At 34.0% G+C, this 14,065-nt stretch overlaps 1 protein-coding gene across 3 annotated transcripts in view; it reads left to right on the top strand.

Moving 5' to 3' along the window:
* The window catches only part of MIPOL1 (mirror-image polydactyly 1), a 373,501-nt gene that overhangs the window by 252,780 nt on the left and 106,656 nt on the right, over positions 1-14,065 (top strand). The gene's annotated exons all lie outside the window — the stretch shown is intronic.

The raw sequence follows: 14,065 nt of genomic DNA, 5'->3' as shown, positions 1-14,065 counted from the left end.
AAAATTTTTACCCCAGAAAATACAGATATAATTTTTAAAGCTATGTTTGTAATTCTTTCTATCTTGTATCTTGGAGTTTAATACATATGTTATTTAATCATTTCAACATCCTTGTAAGGCATCATCCCTTTTTGGAGAGAAGAAAACTGAAGCAGAGAGAAAACTAACATCCCCTAGGTTACATTAAGGCCATTGACAGAGGCATAAATATTACCTAATCCTCCTGATAGCTGGGCCTTTTACTTTACTACTGGACCCCTTCCTCTACCCTTGCCTCCCTCAGAAATACTGCTGAAGCAAAACTGGTACTTCAGCATTATTTCCCTGATTTGGATATACCTGACATGTTTATTGCACAAAACACATCACTGAGACCACGTTAAAGGCCGGTTAACACGGTAAAAGAATCTGACCTGCTTTGGAGTTTAACAGTCTTTGTCTATGTTCAACCAAACTGTACAAATTACAACCACAGTTGATGTCTGGATTTATAGACTACCTCTGATTTTTTTTGAACCTTTAAGCTCTACCATTATATCATATGTTAAAGTACAAAAACTAAATACTGTGCCTAACAGCAATTTTATCCATATAATCATAATAGTTTATGTTTATTAGTATGTTGTAGTGTTAATATTATTGTTTTATCTGTGCTGTAGCATAATCACTAACCTAACAACAATCATAATTAGTAGTAACCATTAACCAAATAGCTATTTTCAGTTGTATATGAATTTGTTAAGAGCCTGCTGTGTACTAAAGACTGTGCAGACTTTTGTGAAACATAGAGTTAACAGAGGATAAGATGCAATTGCTACCTTAAAATAGATTATAATTAACTGGAGAAAAAAATATATACTAAAAATGAACATACATTACTATGTGCTGTTAAATGAAATACTTGGACACTTCCATAGCAAGTCACAGAAGGGAGAGATTCTTCTAGACTTGAATAAATTTCACAAGATTTTATGGAATACTTGAGAATTGAAGTATATGAACCAATAAGGCTCTGATAGAGAGGAGGAGGAAGAGGGCATTCTAGCCTGGAAGAAGAGAATAAGGAAAAGTAGAGGTTTAATGAACATACTGTGTTATATTATGGAATTAAGAGAAAATTGCAGGAATTTTATTGTTAACATGCATTTAGTTTTTATTCTGTGTTTCCTGGAGAGCCTTGGGAATATAGAGCTTCTTCTTTGAAGCATTAAAAATTAAACTTATACTCAAAAGAAATGCTTCAATACTTTATATAAAATTTAAAGCATCTTAAGAGCCTAAATACATTTTTGAAAAGCTTATTATGGAGAATTTGGGACATATACAAAAGCCTACAGAATGAACTCTGCATGTACGCATCACTTGCCCCTGAAAACATCAACCCCTAGTCAATCAGATTTCATCCACACTCTCATGCACATACCCCCACTCTCTGGTATTATTTTAAGGTAAATCGCATATACGATGTTACTTTACTTACAAATATTTCAGTATGTATCATCTAAAAGATAAGGACTCTTAATTTAGCATAATCACAATACCATTAACATACTTAAAAACAATTTAACAATAATATATTTTATTTAATAAATTTATTTTTTTGAGACAGGGTCTTGCTGTGTTGCTCAGGCTGGAGTTCTATGGTGCAGTCACAGCTCACTGTAGCCTCCTCCTCCAAGGCTCAGTCTCCTGAATAGCTAGGACTACAAGCTCACGCCACCATGCCTGGCTAATTTGTTGGGGTTTTTTGTGTGTGAAGACAAGGTCTCACTATGTTATCCTGGCTGGTCTTGAACTCCTGGGCTCAAGTGCTTCTTCCAGCTCAGCCTCCCAAAGTGCTAGGATTACAGACATGAGCCATTACACCTGGCCTAACAATAATTTCTTAATATCATCAAATACCCACTCAGTGCTAAAACTTCCAATTGTTTCATGTCATAATGTCTTACTAATTTGTGTTAATCAAGATTTAAATAAAATCCACATTGCAATTGACATATATACATTTTTATTATATAAATTTATGTGGCACAAGTACAGTTTCATTACATGCACAAATTAAGTGAGGGTCAGATCAGGGCTTTTAGGGTATCCATCACCTGAATAATGTACATTGTAGCCATTAAGTAATTTATCATTATCTACCCCCTTTGCACCCCCTCACCTTTCTGAGTCTCTGTTGTCTATCATTCCACTCTCTATGTCCATTGGTATACATTTTTTAGCACCCAGTTATGAATGAGAACATGCAATATTTGTCTTTCTGTGTCTGACTTCTTTCACTGAAGATAATGACCTCCAATTCCATTCATTTTGCCCCCAAAAAACATGATTTCATTCTTTTTAATAGCTGTGTAGTATTGTATTGTGTATATATTCACCATATTTTCTTTACCCAGTTATCTGTGATGGACACATAGGTTGATTCCACGTCTTTACCATTGTGGATTGTGCTATGATAAACATACGAGTGCAATGTAATGATTTCTTTTCCTTTGGGTAGGTACCAAGTAGTAGGATTGCTGGATCACGGCCGGGCGCGGTGGCTCAAGCCTGTAATCCCAGCACTTTGGGAGGCTGAGACGGGCGGATCACGAGGTCAGGAGATCGAAACCATCCTGGCTAACACAGTGAAACCCCGTCTCTACTAAAAAATACAAAAAACTAGCCGGACGAGGTGGTGGGCGCCTGTAGTCCCAGCTACTCGGGAGGATGAAGCAGGAGAATGGCGTGAACCTGGGAGGCAGAGTTTACAGTGGGCCGAGATCCGGCCACTGCACTCCAGCCTGGGCGACAGAGCGAGACTCCGCCTCAAAAAAAAAAAAAAAAAAGGATTGCTGATCAAATAGTAGTTCTGTCTTAAGTTCTTTGAGAAATCTCCATACTGTTTTCCACAGAGATTGTCCTAATTTACATTCCCACCAATAGTGTATGAGTTCACTTATGTCTGCCAACTCACCAGCATGTTATTTTCTGACTTTCTAATAGTGGCCATTCTGAGTGGTGTCAATGAGAATGTCTCATTGAGATTTTAATTTGCATTTCTCTGATGAGTGGTGATGTTGAGCATTTATTCATACACCTATTGTCTATTTGTATGTCTTCTTTTGAAAAAAATGTCTATTCTTATGAACTGTCACTTTTTAATGAGATTATTTAGTGTTGCTGTTGTTATGTGAGTTTCTTGCCCTTGCCAGATGCGTATTTTTCAAATATTTTCTACCTTTCTTCAGGTTGTCTGTTCACTTTGTTGATTATTTCTTATGTTGTGCAGAAGCTTTTTAATTCAATCAAGTCCCATTTGTCTATGCTGTTGTTGTTGTTTGTGCTTTTGAGATCTTAGTCATGAATTATTTGCCTAGGCCAGTGAACAGAAGAGTTTTCCCTAGGATTTCTTCCAGGATTTTTATAGTTTTAGGCCTCACATTTAAGTATTTAATCCATCTTGAGTTGTGTTTTCTATATGGTGAGAGATAAGGGTCCAGTTTCTTCTGCATATGGCAATTCAGTTTTCCCAGCACCATTTATTAAAAAGGGCGTCTCTTCTCCAGTGTACATTATTGTCAATTTTGTCAAAGATCAGTTGGCTGTAAATATGTGGCTTTATTTCTGAGTTTTCTATTCTGTTCCATTGATCTGTGTGTCTATTTCTGATATAGCCTTGTAGTATAATTTGAAGTAACATAATGTACTGTAAAAAGGCTCTAGTTTTGTTTTGTTTTTTGGGTTTTTTTTCGGTTTTTTGCTTAGGATTACTTTAGTTATTCAGACTCTCTTTTGGTTTCATAAGAATTTTAGGATTGTTTTTCCCAATTCTATGAAAAATGATGTTGGTATTTTGATAGGGCCTGCATTGAATCTGCAGATTTCTTTGGGTAGCATGGTCATTTTAATATTAATTCTTCTGATCAATGAGCATGGGATGTTCTTCCATTTGTTTGTGTCAGCTGCAATATCTTTCTTCCGTGTTTTGTAGTTCCCCTTGTAGAGATCTTGGCCACCTAATATGCTGGGATTGCAGGTGTAAGCCACCATGCCCCACCCCTGTGGATTTTTCACAGATGCCCTTTTATAGGTTGAAAAAATTTCCTTCTAATTCTACTTTGGGGTGTGTGTGTGTGTGTGTGTGTGTGTGTGTATGTGTGGCTATTGTAAATGGAAATGCATTCTGGATTTGGCTGTCAGCTGGATGTTATTGGTGTACAGAAATGCTACCGATTGTTGTACATTGCTTTTGTATCCTGACACTTTAACGAAGTTGTTGATTACTTCCGGGAGCCTTTTCAAAGAGTCTTTAGGGTTTTCTAGGTATATAATCATATTGTCAACAAAGAGAGATGGTTTGACTTCTTCTTTTCCTATTAAAATGTCTTTTATTTCTTTTTCTTGCCTGATTGCTCTGACTAGGACTTCCAGGACGATGTTGAATAAGAATGATTAGAGTGGACATTCTTGTCTTGTTCCAGTTTTCAAGGGGAATGATTCCAATTTTTGCCCATTCAGTATGATGTTGGCTGTGGGTTTGTCATAGATGGTTCTTATTATCTTGAGTTATGTTCCTTTGATGCCTAGTTTGTTGAAGTTTTTTATCCTGAAGGGATGTTGAATTTTATCAAAAGCTCATTAAACCTGCACATGTACCCCTGAATCTAAAATAGAAGCTGAAATTATAAAAATAAATAAATAAAAATTTTAAAAAATTGTTACTGAAGGTACCATAAAAAAAGAAGAAAATAACCTTTGCAATAGCATCAAAAAGAATAAAATACTTTGGAATAAATGTAAGAAAATAATCGCAAAAACTTATGCTTTGAAAAATGACAAATACATTGTTAAAGAAATTAAAGAAGATCTAAATAAGTAGAAAAACATCTGTGTTCATGGATCAGAAGACTTTATTCTGTTAAGATGATAAGAATCTACAAATTCAATGTAATTTCTTAGAATGCTAGCTAACTTCTTTGTAGAAATTGAATTCTAATTCTAAAGTTCATATGGAAATGAAAGAAATCCGGAATAGCCAAATTGATCTTGAAAAAAAGAGCAAAGGAGGCAGAATCACACCTCTTGATTTCACAACTTACTGCAAAGCTACACTAATCAAAACAATGTGGTATTAGCATAAGAATAGACATTTTGAAATTGAATAGAATTGGGAGTCTAGAAATAAATCCTTAGTGGACATGAAAAGAAATAGAAACTCTGAACAGTTCAATATTCATTAAAGAAATTGAAGTCCAAAGCAGGAGGAGCTTTAGGCCAGGAGTTTGAGACCAGTCTGGGAAACACAGTGAGACCCTATCTCTACTAAAAATTTTAAAAATTAGCTAGGCATGGTGGTGTGTACCTATAGTTCCAGCTACTGGGGAGGCTGAAATGGGAGGATTGCTTGAGCCCAAGAGGTCGAGACTGCAATGAGTTACGATTACACCACTGCACTGCAGCCTGGGTGACAGAGAGACTGTCTCATAAAAAAAAAAAAAAGGAAAAAAATGAGAGAAGAAGAAGGAGGAGGGAGAGGAGGAGGAATTGAATTCATAATTTAAAACATTTTGCAGAGAAACTTCAGGCCCAAGTATCTTCATGGTGAGTTTTGTCAGCCATCTAAGGAAGACATAATAACAGTCTTAATACAAACATTTTCAGAACATAAGGATGGAACACTTCTCAACTCAGTCAATAACATCTATTTTACATTAGTATGAAAACCAGATGAGGGCATTACCAGAAATGAAAACTGAGGCCAAAGTCCTTCATGATGATAGGCTCAAAACAAAAAAAACCCTCTACAAAAACTAGCAAACCAAATCCAACAGCATATATAAAGGGTACTGCAATGCTAAAGGTGGCAATGCAAGGTTGGTTTAACATTTGAAAATCAATGTAATTTACCATGTTAACAGAATAAGGGAGAGAAAATAATCATTTCAGAGGATGCAGAAAAAGCATGTGATGAAATTCAAAACCCATTCATTTGTTCAGTCTGACTGATAAAGAACATTAGGAGAAAATTTACAGCTATTATATTTAATGACAAAGGCTCAATGATTTCTATGTAAGATCAAGAACAAAGCAAGGATGATCTTCCCACTTCAACTTTCTGTAGGAACCGGTAATTATTAAAAGTTGGAAAAATAAAGCTGCTTTTATTTGCAGATGATATGTTGTACACATCCTAAGGATTCCTGTGGATTCTTTAAAAGAAAGTGAACTTTTAAATTTCCTTTTCTAATTGTTCATTGCTAATATATGGAAATATAATTGATTTTTACATATTGATCTGCATTAACTTATTCTAGTAACATTTCAAAGGTTGCATACAAAATTATGAGAAATTTAAGGATGAATTTAACACTGTACTCTGAAAACTACAGATTGCTGAAAACAATTATGGAAGACCCATATAAAAGGAGAATTACACAGTGTTCATAAATGGGAACACTCAATGTTGCTGTGATATCAATTCTCTCCAAATTGATCTGTAGGCTATATATTATCCTAATACAAATTACATGTGTGTTTACTGTAGATATTGACAAGCTAATTATAAAATTTATATAAAAATGCAAATGATTAGAATTGCCAAAGCAATTTTATAAAAGACACAGTTGGAGGAATAGCTGATTTCAAGATACATTCTGTAAAGTCACAGATATCAAGACATTGATATTGGTGAAAAGGTAAATGTACATATAGATCCGGAGGATAAAAGAATCCTACACATATATGGTCAGTTTATCTTCAACAATGAAGACACGGCAATTCGTAGGAAAAAGGCCACCATTCAAGAAGTAGTGATAAAACAAGTGGATATGTAAACAATTATATGTAAAAAATTAACATTAACCCTAACCTCACATCCTTCACAAATATTACCATGACAGTTGCTTTTTCTTATTTTACTTTTTATTCCTACACCTAATATACTATCTGGCTGATAGTAGGTGTGAAGTCATGGTTTGTATAATAATAAACAACTACACTTTAGTTCTCCTAGTTTCTGAATCTAATTTCAGTGAAAGATGCCCATTACACTTTTAGGAGGCTAACTTTTATGTTTTATCTTCAAAAAGATATAACCAAATTAGACTGGTTCTAGTTCCCTCATTTTACTGTGTCAATCTGGGTAGCTTTCCAATCATAGCTCCCTGAGGCACTCACCAGGCACTGAAATGCTTTATAGCTTCACAGATATTTCTTTGTGTCATTGCGTTTGTATGTATTAGAAACTGTAAAAATAAGAACATGTTAAATTTAAATAGAGGAACAAGAGGCAGAACAATGATATGTGACTGTAGATAATTCAGTGCTATTTGTTGATGGTGCTTATTTGCATTTTACTCCCATTGGCAGCTAGAGTCAACATGACTTCTACATTTATCTTAAATACTTTAATTCCAGTCAGCTGTTTTTTTTTTAATAATATAGATGTAATGTGACTTTTATTTTGCTCAAATAACTTAGAAAATATTGATACCTATCTTTTTAATGTATGGGTAGGTAGGCAGTTATGAATGTTGGTAAGTGAACTAAAGAGATCAGATGACTTGGCCATTGACACAGAAGAGCAAGATTGAAGCCAAAGTTCAGGACTCTTGACTAATTTTATAAAACAAGCAGAAAGATTGCATACTTTTGAGTACCTCTCATTACAGGGCTGCAAACTGGATATGCTCTTAAAGACAGAAATAAATAAAGTCTGACCAACCAAAACAAAAATACTTCTCTCCAAAACTGTGTTTCATAATTGTTACTTCAGTCACTGCACTAGTGAGAAAACCCCAATTAGGTGCTAATAGTCCTTTATAACCCTTCAATACCTGCCAATCTTCCTTTAAAAGGGAGTGTCTGCACTATAGCACTAGCAGCCATAGCCAGTGTGGGCTAATGCAGGAGTGTAGAGATCATTGCAGAAGGCAGCACAGAATCTGAAGTAGGAAATGTGAATCAACATGTCCTGTACATGCTACTTAGTTTGAAACTGGTATTTGTAGTAGTTTATTTGTAAAGTGCCCACAGTATCACTAGCAAGAAATCCTGTTTGTTTTCACTGATGTTATTTTAAATAGGTTCTAATACATAGCAAAATTCTTTTTACTTGCCAAACTATATTTATTTATTGACTTTTTTTATTGAAGGATTGTTTTATTTGCCAATAAATAATTACAGCTAGCAAAAAAATGAAACTAGCAGTTTTCAGAGTCTTAACAGTTCACTTTATTCCATAGCATAAAGTCTGAAAAATCTTTACAAAGAAGTTAATGTCATCGTTTGCTGTGCTGTTGTCTTTTAAAATCAATGAGGTGGGGTTAAGCAAGAGAGTGCAAGGGGAGAGAAACTTTTAAAGATCTTAGAGAACTAAAAGTCTTACTTTATACTGTTAATTGTACTAAAAAACAAAACAATCTCAAATTTCAAAATCAGTATTCTGCTGACTCTTTCATATGTATGGAGGTCACTCATAGTTTTTGCATTAATTAATATTTTCTGGTGAACATATAATGTGTTCAAATTCCATGACAGACAGTTTCTTTTATGTCTTCAAGTTTGAGTTCTTCAGGTATTTATTTGTACATAACTCTTCAAACATTTCTAGCTCATTTTTGACTCTTTGTATCTTCTCAAGAACTACCTTAAAATAATTTCTGGTTTATGCCAACAAAGAAGGGAATGGCAGCAAGATCACATTCTTCCTTCTGTCACTTGAGAAGTATTTTTTACATTCCATACATCGGTACTTGATCAGACAGGTTACTAAAATTTTTGCCATGTCAAAGACATTTCTAAGAATCAATAGCTTTTTCCATTTTCTTTTAACCTTCCTGTTAAGTTCTGCAGTTGATATTACCAGTAAAAAAAAAAAAAAAAAAAAAAAAGAAGAAATCTTTGGCAGGGACAGTCCACAAAATAATTTCAAAAAAGTACTTAAATAAAACCTACATACACTCAGATTATAAGTAATTATATTTATGAGTATAAACATTGACATAATGTAGACTTGTAGAAAACATATAAGTCTGTAAAGAATTTATATTGTCGCAAATAGTTCTGAAAAGTATTCAGCAAACTGAATGGAGATGAAGAATTTGATTTTTATCATTCACCTGTCCTTCAGTGGAATTAGCAATGAAATTATTCATTGCTTTAATACAAGTTGATGTTAAGTTTTGAAAAGTAAGAAGAAACATTGCTGACCATGCTAGCCATGTGGTATTCTAAAATTATGGCTCCTTTCCTTTGGATTGTATTTGTCAACCCTGTGCCAAATAGAATGTTCTTTGGATCAAGACAAAAGGATTTTTAAAATACTTAACCAAGTACTTAAAATTGGACCATATTTGGGGTTTTTTTCTTACTTGAGCCATGACTTTCTTGTACCGATTTTTTTTTTATCCTGCATGAAATTTCTGATTACTTTTTTTTTTTTTTTTTTTTTTTGAGACAGAGTGTCACTCTGTTGCCCAGGCTGGAGTGCAGTGGTGCGATCTCAGCTCACTGCAGCCTTTGCCTCCTGGGTTTAAGTGATCCTCCTACTTCAGCCTTCCGAGTACCTGGGACTACAGGCGTGTGCCACCATGCCTGGCTAATATTTGTATTTTTAGTAGAGACAGGGTTTCACCATACTGGCCAGGCTGGTCTCGAACTCTTGACCTCAACTGATTTGCCATCTTTGGTCTCCCAAAGTGCTGGGATTACAGGCCTGAGCCACCTTGCCCAGCCACCTTTCTTTTTCTTGGATCTTGTGCATCATTATTTCAGCTCTTCCCATCCTGTCACTCTTAATTTCTGTTTTATGAGGTCTCCCTTTACATCAGGGCAGTCCATCTCCCTATTGCAGTCTAGACCTGTATGTGGCTCTCCAGTCTGCTGCACAGTTGTCATCCTAGGATTTGTCTTCTCTTCTGCATTGGTTTTGCTGTGTCTCGGATTCTGTATCTTCTTTCTTGCTTTATTTCCTCTTCAAGAAATTTCTAGACAGAGAAGTTTTCTGAATATAGAATTCATATTTTAACATTACATCCTTTCAAAACTTTTAAGATGTTATTCTTTCTCTTTTCTTGCTTCTAGTAACTGATTTCAGAATGAACCAATCTGTAGACTTTTTCTCATGGAAGGTAATTTTTTTAATCTCAGTGTTTTTTTCATTTTGGTATTCTGAAATCTCATAAGGAGGTATCTGGGAATGGATCTTCCTTCATTTACTGTGATCTCCACTTATAGATGCTTTCAACTTGAAGATCTTTGGCTTTCATCTCTGAGAAATTTTCCTTAATATTATTTGATAGTTTTCTCTTTTGTTTTTCCCCTTGGTGTATCTCTTTCTGGTATCCTAATAGCCAGATGTTATACTTTCTGGACAGATTATTTCATCCTTAAATTTCTGATACATGGACTTAGAAATTTCTTCAACTTGATTTCAAGTCTTTTTTATGAATGTTTTTGAAATATTATATAAATATAAAATCATATCTTTTTTATGGAGGAAATAAAGTATTTCCTCATTGTTTTTAAGTAGCATTTCATTTTCTAGCATAGAAATAAGTTGTCTATGGATTAAAAAATATTTTAAGAAGTCTTGTACCCTGATAATGTAAAGTATTCTGTATTCACTTAAAAATTTAATAAAGTGGTATTATAATTATATTTATAAAGTTAATGCAGTCTTAATATTATAGTTTTTAAATAGGAATATTATTTGTTTCCTCTACTCAAATTAGTCTAAACATTTATTTTTAAGATCTATATCACATTTATTCATCAAGATTGGTATTTTCTATGGAGTTCTTGACACCTCTTCCACAGGGCAATATTAGCTACTTTGTACAAGTTAAGCTTCTTCCTTGTTCACCTTTGTATCACCCCCTACTTCATCTCTGTATCTTATCTTCACTGTCTTGCACATTGATGTAGGTGTTCAGCTAACATTTGTGGAAGAGAAAGAAAGCAGGTATTGAGATGGCCTTATTAAGTGTCAAAAGCCAGTGTTTCTTCTACTTGTGTTTTTTTTGAGAATTTTAAAAAATAACTTTTTATTTATAAATGAAAGATAGTCTCAAATATGATGAGGCTTTTTTGGTTTAGAAAAGATTGTACATCAAAAGGTTTGCATATTCTTATCATGGACAACACATTCACATACCATTTTGGGTGGGTCTGTTATTCTTAAACAATGAGCTTTTCTTTATAACTGTGATTCTTGTACATGGAAATGGAGCTGATTCTCTCTCATAATCATAGGATTGTTTAATGAAGAAATACATTTATGATAGAGAGAGAATTGACATCCAATTGATTTTAAAAATCAAAGTATAACTTAAAGGATTATTTTTAAGGGGGAACCTGTAGAAGGTAATGTTCTGCTAAATTGTATTTGCCAAAAATGTATCAAAGAAATCATTATGAGCCTTAAGGTTCTGTTGTTTATTCTCTTTGCCTAGCACTTGACCATTAAGGATTTGAGATGAAAAGAAAGAGATATGGCTACTAAAAAGTCTCTCTTTTCAATGCAGTTCTAATAACAAAGTGTGAAATCTGGGACTCAGCCAAGTGTTACTTATTAATATATTAAAATGATTTTTAAGTGTTGCATTTTTTAAAATTTAGTATAGTAAAAAAGCATCAATTATAGATACAGTTTTATGGGTATGAACAACAAATGAAAACTTGATTAAAGGTGGCCATATCAAGCATTCTTCACTTGAAGTATCTTGCCAGCTTCTGAGTAATGCTTTGATTTGGTTTGAACCTTTTGTATGCAACAATTTTTAATGCAAGTTACTACAGTTCTTTCTGAATAATATAGGTCATGAGAAGTTCATTTGTAGGTGGGGCAGCTGTACTACTTTGGGGGACTGTCTTAATAGATCCATTTCATTAATTGTCATGAATTTTTTATTAACAAAACCAGTACATCAGGTTTAGCCAGCTAAAAACTGTTCTCATAGTTGTTATCTTTATTGTCAGAAAGAATATTGTGAAAATAAGGAATTACTGCACATGCTTTAACTCTTCATTAAACAGAAGAATGGCACTATCCATGAAAAATAACTTAGGGGCATATTATCAAGTTGACATACAGTGTTTTCAGTTTTGCAACTCCCATTAACTTTAAAACCTTGTGCTTTAACTTCAGTGTCTTCCAGGTAGGAATAATGCCAGAGCCGTCTGTTAGGTACTCAGAGTTAATGGGATTAATGTCAAGTAGCAGGATGTTCATTCTCTCTTCCTTAAGCTTTATTCCTTAGGTATTTTTAGATAAATGTCCTTCTAAGGAATTTCTTTTAGAAACCAGGCAGTAGTATTAAGCAGCAGCAGTAATGGACTGGAAAATGAATGATATTAGGATGTGCATTTTATTTACCAATGAAAGAAATTTACTTCAATCCCCATCTGATAATCTTTATTATTAAGTCATACATAGAGCTTTAAAAGTATGATTTTTTTTTAACTTCAAGAAGTATCAAGAGATTTCTTAGACATATGATAGGCCATTATATTGTTAGCCATATTCTTTGTATCTTCAAGACCATAATCACTTTTTACTTGCTACATCTTGTGAGGTAATTAGTAGCATGAATTATCTTTATTTAAATGGTTTTACAAGTGAAACAGGGAGGTGCTTAGTAGTTTTTTTCAGGATCTCATAACTAATCTTTGATACAGTACTTAATGGAGCCTGGAATATATATTTATACTCATTTTATTTGATTAAACATTTGTCTTATAGAATTTTAAGGTTGAAAAAGTATTGAGAAAATCATGTTTTGAAAAACAAAAATTATGTAGTCTTTGGAAGAAGGCATATTATGGCTGGAATCCTGGCTTCACCTTTACCTGCTTGACTCTGAGTAATTATTTGACCTATTTAGCTCCATTTTCTCATTTTAAATGGAATGGTAACTACCTTTCAAAATTATTGTACACATTGAACACAATATTTATAAGTGCCCAAAAAAGATACTCATTAAAATAATTAGTGTCATTTTAATATTATCTACACATTTGGAATTAGACCTTAAAAAATAAGTTAAACAGAATTAGCCAAGGTAACATGGTTTGTTAGTGACAAGCTTGCAATTAGAACCAAAGCATCCTAACCAAAACCAATATTCTTTGCAGATGCATTCTTTTATTTATTGAAATTATCTAGGATATTTAGTCAGTTACTCATTAGTGAAAACCACACTGTTCAGTAGCATCACTTTTCTTTTTTCATCCCCCAAATTCAAGATTTGAATGATTGTCATTTAGGCCAGTATTCCAGAAGTTTTTCTATGTGTGTGATTTAAATAATCTGGTCATTTTTAGAGGGATACTATCAAGCTCTTTTATAATCAAAAGTTTTTCAGCAGCTGTTTATGAGACTCTGCAAAGTGGATCTAGTTAGCCTTGACCTGGAATAAATAAGGCATTGACACACCATGTCATACATTTGCCCCAGTGTCAATATCTGCTGATTCATGGAGTCATGTTCTGTGTACTGGCTCTGCTCATGACCTGTGTGCCCTCTGACTAGAACTATGCTCATGGCTCCAGATTCGTTACTCCAGCTGGATTACAGGCCTCGGGGTGCTCCCGGAGTTCGGCCTTCTCTGAGGCCAATCTTCACTGGCAGTCTTGGTGTGGATCTTCTAACCCTCAATTTCCCATACTACCTAGGCAGTTTACCACAGAAGGTGTAGTGATAGTGTTAGCTAACGCTTACATAGACCTTTAATTTTGTCAGTTCTTTTATATTTATCATTTGAGCTGATGCTCATAACAGCTGTGTGAAATAAGCAGTATTATCTGTCTTACAATTGAGAAACCTAAAATTCAGTTAAGTAATTTCCCCAAAGTCATACTGATATTGAATGAAACAGCCCAGGTTTTTACAAATCCCATATTGCTTTCAACTTTCAATCATGGTTCATGATCCTGCTGCTGACAGTTGATAACAAAAGTATCCTATTATAAAAACAGAATGAAAATATATAAAGTGACTATTGTGATATGAGAGGTTTCATCATATGAAGCATAAAGAAGCATGTGTGTATAAATCCATCTGGGAAATAAAGTATTGTCA

The sequence above is a fragment of the Trachypithecus francoisi genome, unplaced genomic scaffold (assembly GCF_009764315.1).
Source record: "Trachypithecus francoisi isolate TF-2019V2 unplaced genomic scaffold, Tfra_2.0 Lachesis_group3, whole genome shotgun sequence".
Taxonomy (NCBI): Eukaryota; Metazoa; Chordata; class Mammalia; order Primates; family Cercopithecidae; genus Trachypithecus; species Trachypithecus francoisi.
The sequence above is the reverse complement of the archived record's forward strand: the minus strand, read 5'-3'. Positions and strand labels throughout refer to the sequence as shown.